The 24553-nt window shown below is 40.1% G+C and overlaps 1 pseudogene; it reads left to right on the top strand.

Annotated features, from left to right (window-relative positions):
* The first annotated feature begins 14970 nt into the window (after positions 1 to 14970).
* Positions 14971 to 15083, top strand: LOC141419995 (U2 spliceosomal RNA; annotated as a pseudogene).
* Positions 15084 to 24553: the final 9470 nt, after the last annotated feature.

Raw genomic sequence — 24553 nt, 5'->3', positions numbered from 1 at the left:
AATAAAAACTGGGCATGGTGGGAAGCATAAATAGGAGGATATCTCAATCCAGCCAGATCTAGGCATAAATATGAGAATCTGTTGATAAGATATGTAAAGCCAAAAGGCAGGTTGTGTGGATCAAGTGGTAGAACACCTACCTGGCAAGTGCAAGACTCTAAATTCAATCCCCAGTACCTCAAAAAAAAAAAAGGGAAAAAGAATTTAACTTTCAGGCCACACACTAGCTCATTAGCCTAAATAAATGATTCATACTGGACATTTTCAAAATTAGGTCAGTGGAAATGGTCATATTCAGGAAAATGGAAAAAATGTGGCTATGAAATAATTTAGTAAGAAGTTAACTATATCACCTCTAGTTGAGCCTGAGTGAGACTAACTCATAACACCTCAGCAGGCCTTAGTGTGCCAATCTGGATTTAGAGCTGAGCCCCTAGGAAAGGGACTCCAGATGGATTCAGTTTAAAGAGAAGTTTCTGGAGGGCTTGATGCTACTATGTAACTACTGATCAATGGTACACAAAGCATGTGTTTGAGGTTGGTGGAAAAAACATTGAGGGACGGTCCCTCAGTTCTAAAGAATGGTGCTAGTGCTGTCGGATGTGGCATCAAAGCTCAAAGGCTAACAGGGTTAGCTTGTTGCAGCCTGGGCCAACAATCTCAGAGCGGCAGCCAGGAATATAGTTTTCCATGGCCTAAGCTGTACAAGTATCTGTCACACTCTTAAGTTTATGTGCATTTTGAAGCCCAGTAGTTCAATAGCTCACATATGGGGGTCTGATATGATATCACATGCTAGAGAGGGTAGCACACTCTAAGTTCTTGTCATAGCAAAGCATGTCACTCACATAGCACACTGTGTTTAGAATCATTTCAATGTTACCTAACATTCCTTCACTCTTCTTTGCTGTACCCAGATAGGAAAAATTATGTATGTTAGATATATATAGATATATATATATATAGATATATATATAGATATATATCTATATATATAAGGTCAGGCCATCACATATAAAACACTGCAAGATGCATAGATTTCAGTAGGATTCAGCAAGACAATGACAGGAAATGGATGCAAAGAACCCAAGGTTTGTACAGATGGTTCTAACTTAGGATGGTTTGACTTAATTTTCTGACTTAATGATGGGGCAGATACAATAATATTCAGTAGAAACCATCTTCTGATTTTTTTTGAGACAGGGTCTTGCATATGTTGGTCAGGCTGATCGCAAACTCATAGATGCAAGTGATTCTCCCATCTCAGCCACCCAAGTATCTGGGACTACAGGAAAGAACCACTATACTGGCTTCATCCTTCAAATTTTGATCTTTGCCTGGGTTGGTCATATGTAGTCCAGTCCTCTCACAATGATGGGCCATAACAGCAATTCGCAGCTCCCAGTCAGTCCTGTCTTGAGAGTAAATATGAACACCCTATAGTGTACTGTATTGCTAAGCTGGGATATACAGTGTCTTTGATATATTAAATGCATTTTGACTTACAATATTTTCAGTTTAGAGTGGGTATATGAGGACATTGTAAACCAAGGAACACTGGTGAAATTCTATGGCCAGGTGTTGCTTCAAGTCAGCATGTAATTGTACAGTACAAAGTGTGAATTTTTTGCTGGTCTGGTCAACAGAAGCCAGCTCTGAAGCCACAGGCAATCAGAAAAGTGCTGGCCAGTGCTTCCAATAAACTCAGAAGGAGAAAGCATAGCCAGGAGAGTAGAAGAATGGGAGAACCTCAGACAGGGTTCCACCCAGCCCAGCCGCTGTGGGAAAGCAAGGCACTGAGCATTTCTTACAGCTCTCTTGTTTTCTGCTCCCACATTACATTGATCAAATAGCACTGAAAGGCTTGGACCTAGTGGAAGTGTTGGATGGGCTGAGAGTGATGTCATGCATATATCCATGCAGTCTCCCAGAGGCTGCAGCCCACTCTTTCATCATATCCCTACAATATTCCAGATAGTGAGCATGAGGCTAGTATCTGCACTCCTCACTTGGACAGAGCGACTTGGCTTCACATCATGGGACAAGAGCTGTAAACAAAAATGGCAGACACTGCACATCCTACCTCATTACCTAATCCCTTCAAATGAAAAGCAATAAACATACTGCTACCTTAAACATACTGTGTTTGCTCCACATTAATGGAAACTCTATGTTCTAGCTACAAGTATTGTATTTCAGGTTGTTGGTTAACAACAATTCATTAATTAAAAACAAACAATTAGAACATTCATTTGCAGATTGGCTACAAAATGGACAGCCCAAAATAACCCCTTATAAGCTTCATCGAGCTGAGCATCAAGTAACTCTACAATAACAGACTTTGGGTACCAGCAATGATCTCCTTGTCAGAGAGATTTGTATAACACGGATATATTCCAGCAGCAATGATGGGGAAGGGCAAGAATGTAGAAAGCAAAGAGAGGCAGAAAGAGAATGGGAAAAGAGGGGGGGAAACCAGAGAGTGAGAGGAAGAGAAAAAGAGAACAGGGAGAAGAAAAAAAACTGAGGTGAAAGGGAAAAGGGAAGAAAAAAGAACAAAAGAAAGAAAAATCTATTCTGTCATATACTTGATGAGCTGGAATTTTAGGAGAAGAAAAACAATAGCACAAAGATTTTGTTTGTTTTTTCTTAATGCAAAGGAGATTTTGGTTGCCACTTCTGCAGCTGGCTATACTCCATGGTGACTGAGCCTTTTAAATTTTTTTAAGGAAAAAGGCCTAATAGAATGACTTAAGCCACCCTAAGGAAAGAAGAAACATGGAGGAAAAGGAAGGCTGAAGAAGAGGGGATGATGAGGCTTTTAATTTGTTATCATTGCTATAATACAAGAGAATCCCAGGTAGAACAGAGTCCAGAGTGCTGCTGACCTGATTCTGTTGACATTTATAATCCTGCCTGGAAGCACTAATTGACAGCAGGTAAATCTTATTCAAAAGGGAGAGGAGAAAGGGAAAGACATCAGTCATCAAATGCTATTTACCATTTTGGCTCCCACCTGGCATGAAACCAAAGGTTGAAAACAATGGACAGAACAAGCAGAAATAAAGGTGGGAAAGTTCCAGGGTTTCTGGCAGCACAACAGTACAGATGTGACAAAAGCAGGGGGCCTGGGAACAGTCACTGAGCACTACAAAGGACGTATACTGGGACCCTGCAGTTAGGTGCCCTTCAAGGGTTTTGCCAGGTGGCATCTCTTTCAGTATTTTTCTGTGTAAAATGCTAGAATATTTAGGTTATTTTTGCTGAGAATATTTTGGCAGGGGATCACAAAGTAAAGTGGATAGTTTAATCTGGGTTTGGTGGTACACACTTATAGTCCTGGCTGCTTAGGAGGATCACTTGAGCCCCAGAGTTCAGGGTCAGTCTAATAAACACAGATAGAATACATGTCAAATAAATATAAAACAAAAAATAAAGTTTCTAACTCATAGTCTGAAAACTACTGCATCTGGAAGCTGGTTGGAAATGTAGTACATGGGCCCTGCCCCAGGCAGACTGAGTCAAAGCCTGCATATTAATAAAACTCCTAGGGAACTCATGCATACAAAAGTTTGAGTAGCGCTGGTTAGGAGAAAAATGGTATGCTAACACCTTGAGTATTTATTGAAGGCCTTGTTTCTGTCTGAGATCCATGGTGCTTTCCAGGGCGTGCATTTGAAACTGATACGTACAACATCCATCCCCTCTCCATTCTCATAGACATTCTTAATTGATTAATCAATAGTGGACATCAGGAACCCTGTCCTGAATTGCAAAGCTAAAAACTGATTAAGGTTGGTATTTTGGCTTAGCTTTCTTATGTGTGCAAATGCATGCATGCACACACCTTTATCAAAGATTCTCAAGCTATAGCATATATAAAAACTGACACAGGACTTGCTAAAACACAGTTTCTGAATCAGTAGGTCTGAAGTGGGGCTTCAGAATCTGCATTTCTAACCCATCTAAATGCTGATGCTACCAGTCCATAGATCACACTTTGATAACTACTGGTCTCTATCCTACACCTACCCCTCTCCCTCATGTAAGGGCATCATCTTCCATCCCCTCCCTTTAGAATCTTGTGCTTTTCAAAGTGAGGGATAGTAGCTTCATGCGATAGGAGACATTAGTTGTTTAACCAGTTACAGGTTCCAATTTGGGAATATTTGCATGGACTTTATGGGTTGAGCCGCTCTAACCCAAAAATCCAAAATCTGAAATGTTCCAAAATCCAAAGCTTTTTTGAGCATCAAATCAGCACATGGTCAGATTTTGGGCATTTCATATTTCTAGATTTGGATTGCTCAACCTATATACTCCAAAGAATGTAAGTTTTATGATTATTTTAAAACAAGGTGGTCTTAAATAAATCATCTGATGGAGACATGGCTCAAGTAGTAGAGTGCCTACCTAGCAAGGGTAAGACACTGAGTTCAGTCCCCAGTACTGCCAAAAAATTGCATAAAGATATTTCAAAAGATTCATGTGTTGGGGATGGAAGTGGTGTTTGGGGGCAGGCAGAGCCATGCTGTGTCCCCCAGATACTATCACTTAGACATCCTCCTACCTAGTCCCCAACAACAGGAGCAGGAATCAGATCCTGTGAATCTTGTGAGACAGAGGTCACTCTGGTCAAAGAGGCCCCTTTAACAGAATAGAAGGGAAAAAAAAGACAACTAAAGGGAGAAAGGCTGTCTTACAACACCATTGAGAAATAAATAGGTTCTTCACTTTCCTTTAAAATATGAAGCCATCTTTAGTTCAGAGAATATAAAAAACACTAGAGATGGAAGGTCAAACAAGATATAGTTCGCAGACCCAAACATGCAATGACAGGACATTTTGAATAACAACACAGGTAAGAACCAAGTGCCATGGAAAGAGAAGAAAGGCCAACTCAGTCCTGAGATTTAGGAAGGCTTCCTGGAATTGGGATGGCTAAGCTGATGGTTAAATAAAGATCAAGAGCTACCTTAAGCAGAAGACTAACATGACAGATGTACTTCTTAGAACTATTACACTATCAGGTTTATGGACAAAAGATTAGAAAAGTCAAGACTTGGGGTAGGGACCAGTTAGAAGCTGGCCTCAGTAGACTACAGAGACCTAAATTGGAAAATGGCAGTGGAGAAAGGACGAGACAGACAGTCAAGAGACATTAAAGAAATAGAATCAAGCTGGCACAGTAACACACACCTGTTGTCTCAGCTACTCAGGAACTGAGGTAGGAGGATCACTTGAGTCTATGAGTTTGAGACTAGCCTGGGCAATATATGGAGACTCCCATCTTGAAGGAAGGAAGGAAGGAAGGAACCCAAGTCCTGTCCCCTAGGCCTACCTCTGACTTCAGTCAAAGCTATGATGGACAGTTCTATGCAGAGACCCACTTCTGTCTTCATTCCACTTCCACACTTTGAGCTTTTTACCTTAGGGCCTTCTCTAATATATTAGCAATCTGCTCTGCCTACACATGAGAAGAGTTCATAAGTATTGGAAAGTGATGTCCCCAGGGGATAGTCTCACACAGTAAAGTATATGGAGTGATGGAAAATGCTCTGGCCTCCCTGGTGGAATCAAGACCCTGTTCCTCACAGCAATTATCTCAATTATGTACCCTTATCTTGGATTTTCTACCTTCTCTATCTCACTTCCCCACTTCTGCTTCATGAAATCATCTCCCAAATAAACTACCTTCTCCAAGTCCTTGTTGAACTTTGGGTTACTCCAAGACAAAGATAGTCATATAACACATTTTACTCTCTCTCTGTCTCTCTCTCTCTCTCTGTCTCTCTCTCTCTCTCTCTCTCTCTCTCTCTCTCTCCTTAAAATTACTCTATTTACAGAAAATGCCAAACAATATACAGGTCGAGTAACCCTAATCCAAAAACACAAAGTTCAAAACTTTCTAAACACTGATATAAAGCCCCAGGTGGAAAATCCCACATGTGAGGGGTCACATTCAAAACACAGGCACATCAAAAATATTGTATAAAATTACCTTTAAGCTATATGTAATGAAGTATATAGGAAACAAATGAATTTTGCATTTACAGTTAGGTCTCATCCCCAAGATATCTCATTAAGTGTATATAAGTATTCCAAAATTTCCCAAAATTCAAAATCCAAAACATTATTAATAAAGAATACAGAACCAGTGTAACATTTAAGAGGAAGAAGGAAGGGATACGGAGATCTACAAGGTAGAGAAAATAAAAGTAGTGTTAAAATAGAGGAATGGTGATATTAGGCACAATAAGGAATTATATATACAGACAAAAAAAGTGAGGCCCAGGTTGCTAACATTCTTTAAATTAAAGGACCAGTCTTCAGGCAGACCATGTACACAAAGTTAGAGCTCTTAGAAAAAGAACATGGAGGGGAGGTGGTATGCCACAAAGTTTCTCATCATCATGGCCTTTAGATTTAAATGGGCTAGTGCCTTCAGAATATTGCAATATAGAGACTCTGACATGGAGAAGTAACTTGTTTGTGATCCATGAGTCTAGTGGTTAAAAAATAATACTTGCAAGACTGGAAGAAAGAGAGAGAGAGAATGTATATGTGTTTAGAAAGGGATGAAGTGAATGCTGAAAACCAGTTGACAGATTAATTGATTAATTGCCTTTTTCCAGGAACTATAAGAACCCAGAATGGTGATATGTAGATGAAAGAATATATAGATACACCATTAGAAGATGGTGTTGTTGTCCAGCCCATATCCTCTCATAATTACTATGGTGGTTTTCAAATATGGCACAAATTCTTTGACACATCTACTTTCAAAAGGAGAAAACTGATAATCTTCCCCCCTGAGTGTAGGTTAGAATTAGTGATTTCCTTCTAACAAAAATAGAACATGGCATTAGAATATGGTATAACTGATAAGACTAGGCCATAAAAGGCACTGTGGCTTCTTCCTTGCCCTCTCTTTTGAGTTGCTCACTCTGAAGAAGCCAGTTGCTATGCCATAGGATACTCAAGTAGTCCTAAGGAGTGGCCAACGTGGCAAGAATAAGGCCTCCTGACAACAGCCAATAAAGAATTGAGGCCTCCTGACAACAGTCATGCAAGTGAGCCATCTTGTAAATAGCTCTTCCAGTTGCAGTCAAGCCTTCTGATTCCTGCAGCATGTCTGACATCTTGAATGCAACCTTATGAAAACCTCAAGCCAGAATCACCCAACTGAACCGATTTCCTGATCCAGAAAAATAATAGCTTAGAAACAATATTTATTTCCAGGAGTGGAGGTGCATGCCTATGATCCCAGCTATGCAGGAAGCATAGGTAGGAGGATCACAGTCTGAGGTTGGTCTGGGCAAAAAGTGAAGAAGCACAAGATCCTATCTAAAAAATAATTAAAGCAAAAAGGGATGGGACATGACTCAAGAGGTAGATCACTTGACTAGCAAGTGCAAGGTCCTGAGTTCAACCTCAATTCTACCACAAATAAGAGAAATAAACAATGCTTATTATCCCACAAAATTTGGGGTAATTTGTTATATAGCAATAAATAGAAGCCCACTCATTCAACACACAGGGGCAGACCCAAAGTACCAGGAAGTCAACGTTCCCAGAATCAGCCTTAAATCAGTGATTGAGTGTGTTGGATAAACATTTCACCTTCCTTGCCCCTAAATATAGAACACCACCTTCCAGAGGTCCCCAAGAAAACTGAGCCCCAAGTGCTCACAGGTAAGTAACCTGATTGCTCACACACACTTAATTGGCTTCCATTCTATGTTCATCTTACCTCTCTACTCCCCTACTGATGACTACTGGGATCACCTCTCAAAGTACTGCTACTCAAATCCTTGCCTCAAGGTCTGCTTCTGGGGCACCACCCAATAATTGATCCAACTTCTATGGTTTGAATGTGTCTACCCCCAAAGTCCATGTATTGGAAACTTAATTCCCAAATTTATATGTTAATAGATCTGAAGGTAGAACCTTTGGGAGATTACTAGGATTAGATGAAGTCATGAAGGTGAGGCCCTCATGATAGCATCAGTGGCCTTGCTCTGTCTCACCATGTGATGTCCTCTGCTATGATATGATGCAGCAAGAAGGCTCACTACCACCATGTTCTTGAACTTTTCAACCTCCAGAACTACGAGCCAAATAAACTCACATTCTTCATGAATTACCCAGTTTTAGGTATTTTGTTATGGCAACAGAAAATGCACTAAGATACCAGCCTTTTATTAAACAGGATAAAATTATGGGAGAAAAATATATAATAAGGAATTAAGGAGAATTTTTTGCTTTTTAAAGAAAATAAGTAGTTTTGATCAAACAATAGCTTCTAATATAACTGTGCTCCTCAACACCATAAAGTCTACAAGTCATTACCAAAGAATAGGATGAAAAAGGAAAAAAGGGGCTGATGACATAGAAGCTATGACTGCTTCATCTCCAATCTGATATATAATGTAGATCTCTAGTTGGGGTTGCTGACCTTGAATAAAGTCGCTCTGGGTAAACCATTATTTTGATAAACTTCTCTACCTTCTCTTGCTCTAACTGGTTTGGGTGGGAATTGCCCATAAAAAGATTTCCTGAATTGAAATTAAGGAAATATAATTTGTGAGCAGTTTCAGGATTCATTTATATATACCTTCCAGCTTCACCAGTAGAGAAATACAGGCCTTGAGGAGAAATACAGCCTAAGAGAGTAAAGCTGAAACAAAGAGAGAAGCAGAGAAGAGAAGGAAGATAGAGTAAGGATCTGGTGGTATTTCAACCCCAGGTTCCATTTATTCCTGAATCCATTAATCTCACAGATTGCTTACATAAGCCAGTAAATTCCACTCTTGCCTTATCTAATTTTGGGTTGCAAGCAAAAGAAACGCACATGTGAGTACTGATTAATACATCTTACTTTAATAATCCTGCAATAATCAGACATTTCTTGAACCTCTAGCTCCCACACTGGTCTTACTCACACTAGTTGGTCTTAATTTAAAGGTAAACTTTCACATAAAATAGAGAATGCACTAAAAAATTATGTCTAAGAGAATTTTTTTAACTGTCATTTCACCCTCACAATGATCTTTCAATCATTATTCCAATATAATTTATATGTATGTAAATATATACATATATATGTATATACATACATATACACAGGAAACCAAGGCTCAGGGAAGTTAGGAAAGACTCTCTTAAGGATATCCAGCTAGTAGTGGGATTAAGAAAAAAGGTCTCAAAGTGCTAGGCCAGAAAAGGAAAAAAGTCCCAGGCCATTAGCTTTCTCCAGCTATCTCGCACCTCAAACCCTGACCATTAAGACTCTATGAAGACATATTTACCACCTGTAGTAAATTTTGCATTTATGTAGTCCCCAAGAGTTAGCCTATAATGAACCCATCTTGCACTCACAAAAAGATGATGTAGCAGTCATGCAAGTACACCTCTCAGATCTCCCTTTAAGAAAGGACTCATCATTCAGCTGTAAGAAATGCAGTTAGCCGACACTTTACAGCTTTAGAGCTAAGGCAACACTTCCTAGAAATCCCCAGCCGTTGATTGAACACAGTAGGGCTTCTAGAGTCTGGCCATTTCTGTCCAGAGTAGGACTCTCTGGACATATCGCTCTGTACTCTGGAGGTTTCCTCTGGCCAAAATTGTGACATGTGCATTGCAGTCTGAAGCTCTTTGTCTAGTCTTGTTTCTTTCTAGCCTTCCTCTCTTGCCACATCAGCATCATGGTCTAAAGACTTTGCCTGTCTGATCCTGCTCCCTCTGTTGTCCATTTCACAGGCATTTACAACCCTTCTTCTAAACAAACTGCTTATGCTTTGGACTCCATCTCAGCTTGTTTCCTGGAAGACCCAACTGGCACACTAAACAGTGAGCAAGAGTAAGAGAAGTAGGGCTCAAGAGAAAATCATTCTTTAACAAGATGTATTTTCTTACAGGTAAGGCAACTGTGGTAAAACTATATAATTCTAGTTCAGGAAAGCAGATTGTGCTGAACATGCCAAACGGTTCCTCTTAGCTGGAGGAAGCACCTCCCTGAGATCTGTCAGGCACTAAGATTTATGGGACCATTTTTATATTAGTGATTCAGTCCCTCCTTATGAGGATGATTGCTTCACAGCCCTGCCATAGGTATTTACCATCAGAGCTATCATAGCCCACTGAGTCATCCAGGAGAGAAATTCAAGTTGATAATTAACATCCTGAGGAAGGTAATTGTGAAATACTTAAGCATGGGGCTATAACTTCTGGCTCAGTGTCAGTAAGGACAACCTGTAGGGCATATCATACTTAATGAGTCAATAGCTACATACGATGATTATAAAAACCGAAAGCAAATTATTTTTATTACCATGTGCAAGAGCTAAAGATTATGTCCTTTTGACCTATTTTGTGTGTTCATTTCCAGTTAAGTAATAACCATTTGGGAGTGGAGGAAACAAATTATTCTTCTTATTATTAAGGAATGTTATATGTCCACAGCATGTTCTTCTAAGAAGGAAGCTTGCAGGACAGAAGCTTCTCTCTTTTCCTTCATGAGTTAATTTTCCGTTTTCATTATGATTCTCCTTACTTTGGAGTTAGTGGAAAGTGATAGACAAACACAGATCACAATCCATAGACAGAGCATACATTGATAATGACAAGGATTGGGGTTTGGTTTGACTTTGTAAAGAAAAGATGGAGCACTGATCTTTAAGAAAAGGGAGAAACACATTGTGGGACAAGGCAACTATCCACCCACAGTTTCAGAGGGTCCCTAAATTGCTCTGCTAGTGTCAAATATTGATGGTTTAAATGTAACAGTCAGATATTTCCCCAAAAGATGTTATTTCATCCCTACTCATCATCATTTCCTCTCCTTATCTTCTATGCTACCGTACATGTGCTCTACTCACCATGCACACAAAACGTGATTTGTTTTTTGCCACAGCATAATGGAATCAGTTCGGGTCCTCTGGCAAGGAGACGCTAAGGATGAGTTAAGAGTGCAAGATCTGTATCAGGGAGTGATGTCTGTGAAAAATGGGGAGAAAGAAGAATTAGGCATACAAAGACTTAGACCATGATGCTGACCAGACTCTTGTGAAAGGAAAGGAAGGAAAGAACCAGAATCCAACAGTCAGGGCCTCAAGAGGTAATGCACGTAGGTCAAATCTGACCAACACAGAGGAGAATACTGAAGCAAAGGTTTTCCAGTAGCAGAGCCCCGCACTGGGCAGAAATGGCCATGACCTAGTGTATTCCCACCGTTTTGCAGTTTCAGTCATTGTCTGGGGGCTGTTCAAAAAAAGCATGGCCTTAGTTCAAATATTATAGTGAACTCCAAACATGTTTTTTTTTCAATTGAAGGGAGACACAAGCAGCACAACTCTATGGCCATCATGAAAACTTGTCACTCAGGACTGAGATACTAAGCAGCAACGCTGTATTTCTCAGTACATTGCATGTTCTTCAGGGATTGACTATAGTTCTATTTTGTCCAAGTTCAGGACCCAACCTACGAGAGCAGACACCACCTGCACATTGCCAGTATCTGTGCTAAATAGATAGTTCTAGTAGGTTTCACACTAGTAAGAGCTCAAAATTCATTGGCCAAAGTGGGCCACATAGTCCCACCCAACCACAAGGGGGCAGGAAGTTCAATCCTACCATGTGTTTAGAAAGTGGAGAGACTGAAACAAGCAACACCAATGACTACAACATGAAACAAATTGGTTAATTCCCCACAAAGTCTCCTTTACATTCTAGTCAACTAACAAAGAACAGTCCATGGGAACTCAATAGGACCAGAGGCTTGTGCTTTTATCTTTCCCAATAACTTGTAAGTAATCATTTCTCTAAGAACGATTTCTATTTATAGCAGTGGAGACATTAAATCTCCTTGTTTTGTAAGGAATAAATCAAACATTCCCTTTTGCTTATCAGCCCCCTCACCCTTCCCCTTTTCCATTAATCGTGAATCTAAACTTTCTGAAGTAGTGGGAAATTTCGCTAGGGACATTTTGGGAGGGAAGAAATTGAAGCCACAAACTGCTTTCTGAGATTTGAAGTTATGAAATACAATTTTGGTGGTTGGAGTATTTCTGGCTAAGACCTGATGATAGAAAAGATAGCCACACCTTGATGATAAAACCTCCCTGAAAGTAGAAGGAGACTGGACCAGTGGACACTATGTCTCTGGGTTTGTGAAAAGCCAACTGTAGATTCGGCACCAAAGCTCCTCCTTACTATGCAATTTAACCTTAAGGAAGTAGCCATGAATGGAGACACTAACAAAGAACTGTTGTTCAGAAGCCCAAGCAAATCTGATATAACTTATGATTATGGATAACACTGGAGATACCTATAGTGGATCAAATACAGCACCTCAGTCAAAACAGGTCACTTGACAGAGATAGAAATAAATTGCATGGCAAGACAAATGGAACCCCCTTGGAGTTCCAAGCAGGTTCTTTGATTTTTTTTCCTCTTTAAGGTACAGAAAAGTGAACCCTTAGGACTAGCTAAACTAGGGGGTACAGATCAAGTGGTAGAGCACTTGTCTAGCATGTGTGAAGCCTGGGATTCAATCCACTGGACTGGGGGAAATAAGACTAGCTAAATCACTTATGCTTGTTACAAAGAGGGAAACCCAAAGATAAAGGCTGATCTCTCTGCTAATATGAGTATTGGAAGAGAAACAAAGGTCAGAGCACTGTACTTTGGGATATTATCTAATTGGTACAAAGGTATATTTTAACACCCAACAAGAACCCCTAGGGCAATTTTTTTCTAATATATTTATATGACCTGTCCAAACTTCTGAGGATCTGCTATAGTTTGGGTGCTGAATGTCTCCCAGAGGTCTGTTTGTTAAAGGCTTGGTCCTTGGGGTAGCACTACTGGAAGATGGTAGAACCTTTGAGAGGTGGCCTTTCCCTTAGGTTACCAGCAGCATGCCTGTAAAGTGGACTGTCGGACCATGGGCCCATTCTCTTCCTCTCTTTTGCTTCCTGGCTATGAAGTGAGTAGTCTTGCTCCACCACACACTCCTGCCATTATGTGCTCCTTATCACAGGCCCAAAGCAACAGGGCCAACCAACTACAGACTGAAACCACCAAAATAATGAGGCAAAATAAACCTTTCTTGTTATAAGTTGATTATCTTGGGTATTTGTTATAGTAATGGAAAACTGATTAACACAGGATCTTATCTGGGTTTTTTTTGTTGTTGTCGTTCATTTGTCCATTAGGTTTTTAGAAACAGGGTCTCATTATCTGTTCCAGGCTAGCCTTGAAATCATGATCCTTCTCCCTTGTCTTTAAGTGCTGGGATTTCAGATATGCAGCACCACACCCAGCTCCAGGATCCTATTTGATCATGGACTTGTATAAATCAAAATCATTAGTAACATTTCTCTGAACCTTTTCCCCACACCTGATAAAGGAAGATATTTAAGCTGGGGAGGAGAAGAGGGGAGAAGAGTCTTCTCCCCTCTTTCTGAGAGTCTTCAAGGGACACCTTGCCTGAGCTCACAGGAAAATTTCTCTTTGCCACTCCAAGGCATCAACCATTTCTCTCTTCTCAGGCTATGCTCCCTGACAGCTGTCAGCCTACACATGTCTTCAACCTGTCAGCATGAGTAAGGGTCCTGGCATTGCTACCCATTGAGAGCACTTAATGGGGAAAACTCACTGGGTTATTCAGAATCTTTGTCTCACTATTGCTAGACTACATTTTCCTCAGGCGTAAGGAAAATCTCTCCCCCCTTCTTTGTATTTTAAATATTCCCCTAGAAATAAAGCTTCACTGTTTTAAGTCTCAGTCCAGGCATTTCAATGTGGCCATCCTGCTAGGCTTTTCTCTATATTCTCACCCCAGTACTTCAGAGTTGGTCAGTGGTGATTAGACTGAGAGAACAGCTGAGCAGCAGGCCATGTTAATATTCAAAATCATCCCCACCACAATCAATATGGACATTATTATTAGGAACGATAGTTGAAACAATTCAGCTTATTCTGAGAAATTTCTTAGTCCTTCATTGAAGGAGAAACTTAGTGACTTGTGGCTCCCCAAAACAGAGGCATGAAGCTCACACAGAGACTGTCACTACACACGAACAGATCATTGCTATGGTTTGAATGTGGTTTGTCCCTGCCAAAACTCATGCTGAGGTTTAATTTCCTAATGTAACAGTCCTGAGGTGACAATTTAAGGGGCATTTGGAGTCCTAAGAATCTGTCCTTGTGAGTAGATTAATGTTTCTCTTGGGAGATTGGGTTAGTTCTCTTGAGACTGGATTAGGCCTCATTGAACCAGATTAATTACTGTAAGACCAGGTTGTTATAAAGCAAATTTGGCTTCCTCAACTTGTTTTCTATTGCTTCCTCACTCTCCATGTGATTGCTTTTTCTTACATGTTTTCTTGCTACTTGATGCTATCTGCCATGAGGTCCTCACCAGAAGCTTAAGCTGGTGCCATGCTCTTAGACCTCTAGAACCTGAACTAAATAAACTTCTTTATGAAGTACCAAGCCTCAGTGAAGTATCCTTTATGAAGTACCTTGCTACTTACAGAAGTACAATGTGAACTAAGACACCAAATTGTCTCGTGTTTCGTAAAATGCAATTGCTGGACAATTGAAGTGAAAAGTGAGGGACAAGCATCCCATCACTTTAGGGCAAGGGTGAAAGATCTATTCTTATCCCTAGAATTTAGACCACATCCTTTCATTTCTGTTATCTGCATGGCACTAATTTTTTATAACTACAAAAGGCAAGAGGTAGAGAGACAGGATGATACTTTCTTTCCAGGTGAGTGCAGAAGTGGGAGTATATTATGAGCACAGGTACTAATGGCAAGGTGGCAAATGTGCTGGAACGTACACTGACGCGTGCAGCACTAGTAAATGTATTTTCTTGTAGGGTGCTAAAAAATTCAGAGGAAGTTTGCAAAGAGGCAGAGTGAAAGAAAATCTGGGTTACTATTTTGGAAACTGATTTTGATTGCTTCTTGGCCTTTTGGTTAAGATCAACTGTAGAAACTGATCTTGAAAGGAAGTTTTGTTTCTTTTTATAAAGAAAAAAGCTTGTTACTAGAAAATACAGCTGACCTCAGAAATAAACAGATGTGTCTCTACCACCAGACAACAGTTTTAGAAAAGATTCCCCCTTGTTAGCGCAAGTGTATTCTTATCCCTAAGTACAATCTGCCTAGGGGATTTAGACACCAGCTGATTACAGAATTGCATATGTTGAGAGCCAGTGTGACAAGACAGTGGAGAACACAGACTTTGTAACCAGTCTTCCTATGTTGAAAAACCATAGTTGTGACATTTAACTAGCTGTGTGTTAGTGAGAAATTTATTTAGCCTCTCTAAGTCTCACTTGTCTCTATTTGAGCTGGCAGAGTGGCTCAAGCAGTAAGAGCACCTGTTTAGCAAGCATGAGGCCCTGAGTTCAAAACCCAGTGTTGCCAAAAAATAAAAATAATGAAATAAAATGGAATATCCCTATTGAACAGATGAAGTAATGATGCCTAGCTCACAATTGTGGTAATATGTGGAACGTACTTAGCACAGTTCCTGGCACGTAATCACTCAAAAGATAGTTTCTTTCAGCCTTTTCAGATTGGCACAGTAGAAACCAGAAATCTAATATTCAGGTCTTTAGACACAGGGCTTTAGAACAAAATTTCAAGACAAGTAAAGATTAATATCATTCACTTAAGTATCTTTTTATAAGTTGTTTGTATAAATGTGCAAAGTAGGGAAGGGAAAGATGGCTTCCCACTTTTCTTCTAGGTTCTTTGCACTATGAATTAACAGGAAATACATATATATAACTAAATATATACACATGGAGTCCCACAAAATGAAATTCAAAGAAGAGCCAGTTGATCAAAGTTTATATAGCATCCTAGGTATAGGAAGGGATAGGGGCTTTGAGGTCCTGGGGGAAGAAAAAGCTATGGGAGGGAAAAGGGACGTACTGTATGGTAAATAAAAGTTGTCTCATTATGCAGATAGTTTCAGGTAATAAAAGTTGTCTGGAGAAGCCAGATCTCTTCCTGATGTAGATTTCCTTTACAGTTGTAAATTTCTTTTACAAAAGGATAGCATTTTATAGCTACTCCTGTCTATAGTTTCTCAGAATAACCAGCCCAAAATATGTCAAAGAAGTATATTTTGGGGGAGCACATTCTGATCTCCTACACACGTTTTGGGGTGGTGTTCTGAACCCTAACAGCAGAAATCCACGGTTGTATTAGCTAACGTGGTTAAGACCCACCATCTTGGAAAACAAGTTCCTGGCAAAGTAGAATGGTGAGATTATGATACAGTGCTGGCATCTGGTGGCAGGAAGCCCTGAAACAGGAAATTGATATTCTCTCATTTTCTGCACCTGGAAGGGAACTGGTCAACACCCATCACAAGCTTTTGCTGGTCTGCTGTGTTTTAGAACTCTGTCAAGCTCTAAAACACAAATCAGTCTTCGTTTTCTTATAGAAAAGAAATCCAAATGACCAATAAACATATGAAAACATGCTTATCCTTTCCCCCAAAAAACCCCAAAGAAATGCTAAAACAATGAAATACCATTTTTACCCAAGAGATATAAATATTTAAAATATTAAAACGTCAGATAGTACCAGTTGGTAACAGTAATGTGGGAAAATGTGAACTTTTAACATTATTGTCCAAAGTGGATGGGCTAATTTGCTGTAGCACTAGAAATTTAGAGTAGCTGCTAATCTATAGCCAAAATGAAGATGTGTATGGCCTGTAGTTCAGAAATTCTAATTCACAGTATGCGTCCTAGACCTCGGGAAATGTCTGTGCTCAAGAAATGTGTTACAAGGATACAAACTATATACGGCATGGATACAAATAATGCATAGCAATATCATTTGCAACAGCAAAAACCTGGAAACATCCCAAATGTTCAGCAGTAAGAGGATGCCTAAGTTGTCACGTGCATATGTTTAAAAGCACAAAGCAATAAAACTGAATGAACTAGAGCTACATGTATCAACAGGGATAAATCTTAAACACAGTAGAGTGAAAGATATATACTTAACAGTAACACCTACAGTATGCTATTTATGTGCATATTAAAAGCATAAAAGAAGCCAGGCCTGGTGGTACACACTGGTTATCCAAGCACTTGGGAGGTTGAGCCAGGAGGATCATCAGTTGGAGGCCAGCTTGGGTGAACATAACAAGGCCTTGTCACAAAAAAAATGTGAAGGAATACTATATATTTTTTTGAAAATTAAGCATAATAAAATATGTAAAGCAGAAAGATCTCACCAACTTCAAGGCAGAGGTTGTCTTTGGGAAGGAAGGAAAGAGATGTTTCATTATTTAAAATTGACTATTTTCTCTGGAGCTTTATACAGATTGATATTGTATTCTCTGTTGTTCTGCACACTTATATAAAATATGAGAATATTATGCAGCCACAAAAAGGAATGAAATTCTGACAAATGGATGAACCTTGAAAACATTATGCTTAGTGAAACAAGTCAGTTACAAAAGGACAAATATATGATTCCACTTATATGAGGTACCTAGAATAGGCAAAAAAAAAAGAGCTGGGCACCAATGGCTCACACTTGCAATCCTAACTACTCAGGAGGCAGAGATCAGGAGGATCATGGTTCAAAGTCAGCCTACGCAAATAGTTTCCAAGACCCCAACTTGAAAAAAAAATCAAAAAAAGGGCTGGTGGAGTGGCCACTTAGTTCAAATCCCAGTACTGCAAAAAAAAAAAAAAGGATAGGCAAAAAAAAGTAGAATAGAGGTTATCAGGGGCTAAGGGACAAAGAGAATAAGAAATTTCTGCTTGGGATGATGAGAAAGTTCTGTAATGAATGGTGGGAATGGTTGCACAGTAATGTGAATTACTTAATGCCATGGAGTTATATATTTAACATGGTTAAATTAATAAGTTTATGTTGTGCATATTTTACTATAAGAAATAAAATTTAGGGCTGGAAGTGTGGCTCAAGTAGTAAAGCACCTGTCTTGCAAACTCAAAGCCCTGAGTTCAAACCTCAGCACCACAAAAAAAGTAAAATTTAAAACCCACAAGCCTGTTCAAATGTGGCAAAAAAGCACACTACATCCATGTCCAGCTTGTGGCTGTATACAGAAGTCAATGGAAGGGTGAAGAGATGACCATAGCTGGCATTTCAGCATTTCATTGGAGCTATACTAAGAAGATGAAGCCAATGTTTAAGATTTGGCAGTTAAGTACTAGAACAATTTTATTTTACTGCTTTTTGAAATACAGGTTGACTTTCCCTTATCCAAAGTGCTTGGGACCAGAAATATTTTGGTTTTCCTTTCTGGATTTTGGAATATTTGCATAAGAATGAGATATCTCAGGGATGGAAGCCAAGTCTAAACACAAAATTCCATTGATGTTTTGTATATACCTTAGTAGCATAGCTTCAAGATAACTTTATCTAATATTTTTAGCATACCTGCATTTTGACTACAACCCTTCCCATCAGGTTAAGCTGGAGAATTTTCCACTTGTGGCATCATGTCAGTCCACAAAACATTTCAAATTTTGGAACATTTCAGATTTTTGGATTAGAGATGCTCAACCTGTATTAGCTTTTCCTGCCTTTTTGACTGACAGGAGACTAATGCCAGCTGGGCTTGTTTGTTTTTGAGCAAGGTCCACATTGTTCACTCCCCCCCGCCCCACCCCACCACCAACAACAAATTCCTTAGGATAGGTGTGACTTTTTTCAGTATCTTAATGAATCTGGGTTGTGGTAACAGGATGCCAGAAGGTGGCAGCAAAAGACCATCTAGTAGGAAAGTCTTTCTGTGGCTGCAATTGCTAGGTCCCCACCTCAATCCAAGACTGAGCCTAGTGCAGTTGCACTAGGGCCAACACACACACACACTAGGCACAAGGAAATCAAGAATCATTTCCTGAATGGGTACTTCCAAAGGGAAGGGTAAGGAAAGGTGAAGCTAGTCAGTTAAACTCCTTTGAACATATCCTATATTCTAGGATCTCTGCATCCAAATCTGGGTAAAGCAATGATTTCCCTTGATACCGAAGCTGGGTGTGCTCCCACAAAGAGAAACAAAAGGAAGACCAAAAACTCAAGGCTTTTGGAATGATCCCTGTGACCAGCAAAGGCATCATTCCTTTGCCACCCAGATCCACTTTCTGGTCTTTCCCTTAATGTTCCCTGACTCATGATGTTGATCTGTGTAGACTGGAGGCCAGAGGACAAAGGAGCCTGTGATAGTGGTGGGGAGATAAGAAAAAAGGTGCATGTGCTCGGGCTTTGATTTCCATGACTTTTTCCCTGCAAGTTGCTTTGGCCTGACCCTGTTACAGAAGGCCTCTGTTCCTCCCCAAAGGCCTGATCTACAGCATTCTCTCCCACTCTCATTTCCAGCTGCTCCTTCCTCCCACTCATCTCTTCTGATGTAGTGGTGGTAGCAGGTGCTCCCAGTCTTGGTTTCCTGAACTATCTCTTGTAGTCTTCACCCCAGCTACACTTTAACTAAATTCTTTGTACATAACCCTTCCTTAAGTGATTCTAAATGGTGTGTGCCATCTGTTGCCATTGGTGCCCTGGCTTAATCCACACCTGGCTAAATCATATTCATTCCCTAAGACTAAAGTCAGCTAAAGGAAGGTGATGAACAGCAAGAATGGCTTACAAGAAGGAATACGAGTGATTCGGTATCACCAGAAAATAAGTTATAAGACTAGACATGGCAGTTTAATTAAAGGCAACAAGGAATTAACATCAGGCTCTCTTGATCTGGTGCCCAGAATCTTAAACTCTTGTCTGACTGACAAAGGCAGCTCTTGAAAGAATTGACTAGTTTTATGTTTAAGAATTTTGAGTATAGCTTCCACCCAACATATGGAGTTGAGACACAGGTTAAGGCAGAAAGTCAGCAATATGAAAACCAAATGAGGAAAATTTATTACAATCTAAGGAAAGATGAGAATTAGAACCAGGTTAATAGAGTTTGGGATGCATTTAATAAATATGTAGGTGCTAAAAAACAAATAGAACCAGGCATTCAAATATGAGGGACATCAAAGAATGAAATACAAACCATCAGAGGTTTAAAAAATTACAAAATCAAGTTTATTAACTTCCCAGGCAAAGACTAGTATGCCAGTGAAGAAATGCACCCATCTGTTCACTGAGAGAAAACTATAGGTGTTCTTAAAGGGTCACCAAGGGAGTGGTTGTGCTAGTTGAGGATTTGGATTAAACAGAATGAATCCATAGGTCTAACAAGGTTGGTTTACTTGATTTCTATCATTCATTGGTGAAGAAAACATCAGCTAGGTCTAGGAAGCTTCTGGCTTACCAGAGGCATTCAAAAAGCATGGTCTCTTAGCTTCAGCTGGCGAGAGCCAGGGCTAATGACATAACATCTAATTTTGATATTTCCCAGGCAAGTGCTGCCATAAGTGAAACATCTTCTCATGGCAGCCCTGGGGAATAGCAGTAAGGGACAAGGGTAGTGATAAAAAATTGAAGATTTGAAAACTTGAAGTTAGGTTACTAGCTTGCATGAGGTATTAGACAAAGATATTTTTACTAGAATCTGAGGCCTGTGTTGCTCTACTGAAAACCCAGGAGACAGAAGTTGATGGAAAGAAACAGGTTTATTCAAGGCTGTCTCTGAGGAAAATGGAGGCGATGTCTCCATCTAAAATCTCCATCTTTGAGGTCTCAGGAAGCATGAAGGCCTTTTACAGAATCCTAGGGGTTACAATGAGACAATGAGCAGGAAATTCCCTTGGCTGGGTAGGGGCTTTCTCTTCAGAGTCATCAACTTCTCTTCTTGAAAGTTATTTAGGTCTCCAGCCTCTTGGGGCCAGTATCTGCACTTAAAAAAAAAAAACCAATTCATATGAGGAGAGGAGGGCACAGTACAGAGAATATCGCGTATAAAGTAGAGATCATTAAAAAGTTAGGGAAAGGGGTTGTTCTCATTCTAGATACAACCCCTTCCAGTCTATTCAAAGTGTATTCCTATCCTAATAAACTTTGCTATCACTTAAAAAAAAAAGTTGAAAGGGCCAGCACAGTGGTTTAACCTTGTAATCCTAGCTACTCAGAAGACCAAGATTGGGAGGATGCAGTTGGAAGCCAGCTGAGGCAAAAAGTTCATGAGACCCACCTCAATCAATAAAAAGGTGGGTGTGGTAGAGTGCACCTGTCATCCCAGCTACACAGAGAAGCATAAACAGGAGGATCATAATCCAGACAGCCCTAGGCATAAACCAAGTCTCTATGTCAAAAATAACCAAAAAGGGCTGGCAGCATGGCTCAAGAGGTACAACACCAGCCTAGCAAGTGTGAGGGCCTGAGTGCAAACTCCAGTACCACCAAAAATTTTTTTTAAATAAGGAAAGGACTGGGAGGGAAAGCAAAGTAAAAGATTAAAGGGAGGTGAGACAAAAACTAAAGCATCATTTCACATCCCAATCCTCCAAAATAACCAACTTAAGTTTGTTGCTCTGGACATTTTTCTATGCTTTCACATTTATATCATAACTACCATTTCTGCCTACACTGTTACACTCCCTATTATAAATCCTTCATTCCATTTCCATGGGATGTTCTGGCTGCTTCCTGCAAGGGGGGGAAGAGGTGGAGACTTTTAGAATGGAAAGCCCAGTACATGATGAGACATGTGCAGCTCCAGGCAGGAACATTACAACAGACTTTAGCCTTCAACAGCCTACTGAAACCTAAGGAGGAACAGAAAGCAAAAGGAAGGGAGGAGGAACAAGGTGCAACTTCAAGTGAACCCTGATTACAATATCATTAACTGTGATACTGACTATAAGAAAAGGCTGGAGGGGGGCAGACAAGGAGAAAGATAGTTGGATGTCTGGGCCATAGGAAATTTGAAATTCTAGTGGGATGGACAAATCTGCAATTCAGAGCTCTGGAGCAAGGCTCCAGATACAGTTCTGGGAGTCAAATGAAGGTAATTTAGCTCAGAAGAAGCATCACTCAAGAAGAGTATGGAAGAAAAAAAGAATAGAAAAGTAGTATGGAGAGAGAAGGGTAGTAGGCAAAGAGATATTTCAATGGTTAGTAATATGTGTCAACTTGGCTGAGCCACAGTGCCCAAATAGTTGGTCAAACATTATTCTAGACGTTTCTCTGAAAGTGCTTTAGGATAAGGTAAACATTTAAACTGGTGAACTTTCAGTAAAGCCAATTGGTCTCCATAAGGTGGGCAGTCTTCATAGAACAAAAGACTGATCTGCCTAAATCAAGAGGAAATTCTGTCAGTTTAATGACCTTCAGATTTGAACTGAAGATTTTGGATATTCCAGCCTCAATAATCACATAAGCCCCTTCCTTAAAACAAATCTCTATACATGCACAGACCCTCTGATTAACACAGACATTCCTCAGATAATCTTATTCAGGTAGAGTGAAAACTTGCTTTTCCTGAAAGGAACAGAAATCCTGCACAGCAGGAAAGTCAACCAAGCTTTCACCCACAACCCCGTCATCATATCCTCCATCTAGGAAAGGGGAGAGCTAGTTTTCTGTCACTAACAATTTTGACTCTAGTGACAAAGACACCAGATAATGACTCTGGTGATAGGTTCAGTAAAGCTCCTCCTGATTGGCTATTAGGACTCTTAAGAACAGACTCTCAAAATGAATTAATGGGCAAGGCGCCAGTGGCTCATGCCTATAATCCTAGCTACTCAGGAGGCAGAGATCAGGAGGATCACGGTTCGAAGCCAGCCCGGGGAAATAGTTCATGAGACCCTATCTCAAAAATATCCATCACAAAAAGGGTTGGCAGAGTGACTCAAGATGAAGGCCCTGAGTTCAAACCTCAGTCCCACAAAAAAATGAATTGATGGAATAAAAAAGAGCAAGCTTCTCCACATCTGGTCCATGCAAAAATGAGGCATAGTTCAAGGCCCTGTCCTCCTGAGGAGAGATTTTACCATCTCTGGACTTACTCTCTCACAAGGAACCCTGAGCTGAGCAGCCTTCTGCTGGAAAACAACTTGTTTAGGGCACTTCTTCCCAAACTCCAACATACAAGAGACCTTACTAGAAAGCAGATTCTGATTCTGTAGGTTTGGGGTTGGGCCTAAGAATTTACATTTAGCTCCCAGGAAATGCCTGTGTTGTTAGACCATGGAGCCCAGTTTAATAGCTTTGATCAAAAAAAAAATCAGAATATCCCTCTGAAGAGTTAGGCTTCATGTGGTCTAATGGAAACATCTGAGGATCACTATTTCCTTGGTAAGAGTTGTATTCTGTGAACATGTTTACATTGGAGGACCTTGCAGGTAAGAATAGCTAACTGAGGACTAGACCCTTGTCTACAGGGAGGGAGAAGGTGAGATGATAAGCTAAATCCAGAACTCTCCATGTTTTTCCATGTCTTATCTTCCTGAAATACTCATTATAGCTTTGAAATTAGGTACAGAGGGTCCTGGCAGTTATGTAGTTGACCTCACCCTCTTGGACGACAACTGTGGAATTGTTCTCAGGAATTCTGAAGATCTAAAGCAAACTTATTGTGGAAACTTAACAGGTACCATTTGTGATAAATCCCCTTCCCCCTGGCTCTCTGTATTGCTTTCAAATCAGCAGTGTATCTGAGAGCAATAAAGATATCCACACACCCATTATCCAATTGCATTCATTTTGCTTGCTGATCAGATTGCACTAGCAGCAATAGCCATCTAGGCCCCAACCTGTATTCCTGGTCCCATCAATACCAAATCCAACTTCCATTATGTATGAAATCACCTTTCCAAGCTACAAACATGTTCACTATTTGTGGGATGATGGGTGCACAGGAGACCAAATGTCCTGAATCCACCTCCAGCGAAATGTGCTGTTGGTCTGAATATGATTGGGTGCACCACAGGATGTGCCCCAGGAGAGGGACCCATTCCTCTGACAGTCCACACTTTTATAAGTAAGTCAGGAGAGGACAGGGAGCACCCAACCAGTCTTATAAGTGTTACTTGAAAGTCTTTGAAATGACACAGAGAAAGACCTTCCTAGGAAGAGGAACATTCCTCTCTCAAACATCAGATGGTCAAGGGAGTTTACATACCCATGCTGGAATCAGCTAGGGCAGCATTTGCTGCTGAGACAGTTTATGCCTAGGCTATATAAAGTAGGAAGCCACCAGGGTCATTCAGTAAACAAATGTGCCTATGTCTCCTTTGAAAATTATTTTAAAAGATCCATAGAGTAAACCCAATCTCTATAGGGTGGATAATTAATCCATAAGTAGTTACAGAACATGAGCCTAAAGAAGGTAGCTTCTTCTTAAATCAAAACATGGGAGAAGTGTTCAAATAATCAAATAGAAGGGAAAAAAAACCTTGCAAGGAAAGCCAACACCTGGCATGTCCTAGCTTTAGCAATCAGATGTAACTGGGAGCAGAATCTTAGTTCTATCCATTCAAAAACAGTTCAGTATCCAGTTAAGGCTTTAGAAGTGGCATAAAGACACCTAGGAAGAAACAGAATATGACAGTACATGTACCTACTCCAGAAAGCACAACTATTGAGTC

The sequence above is a fragment of the Castor canadensis genome, chromosome X (genome assembly GCF_047511655.1).
Source record: "Castor canadensis chromosome X, mCasCan1.hap1v2, whole genome shotgun sequence".
Taxonomy (NCBI): domain Eukaryota; kingdom Metazoa; phylum Chordata; class Mammalia; order Rodentia; family Castoridae; genus Castor; species Castor canadensis.
The sequence above is the reverse complement of the archived record's forward strand: the minus strand, read 5'-3'. Positions and strand labels throughout refer to the sequence as shown.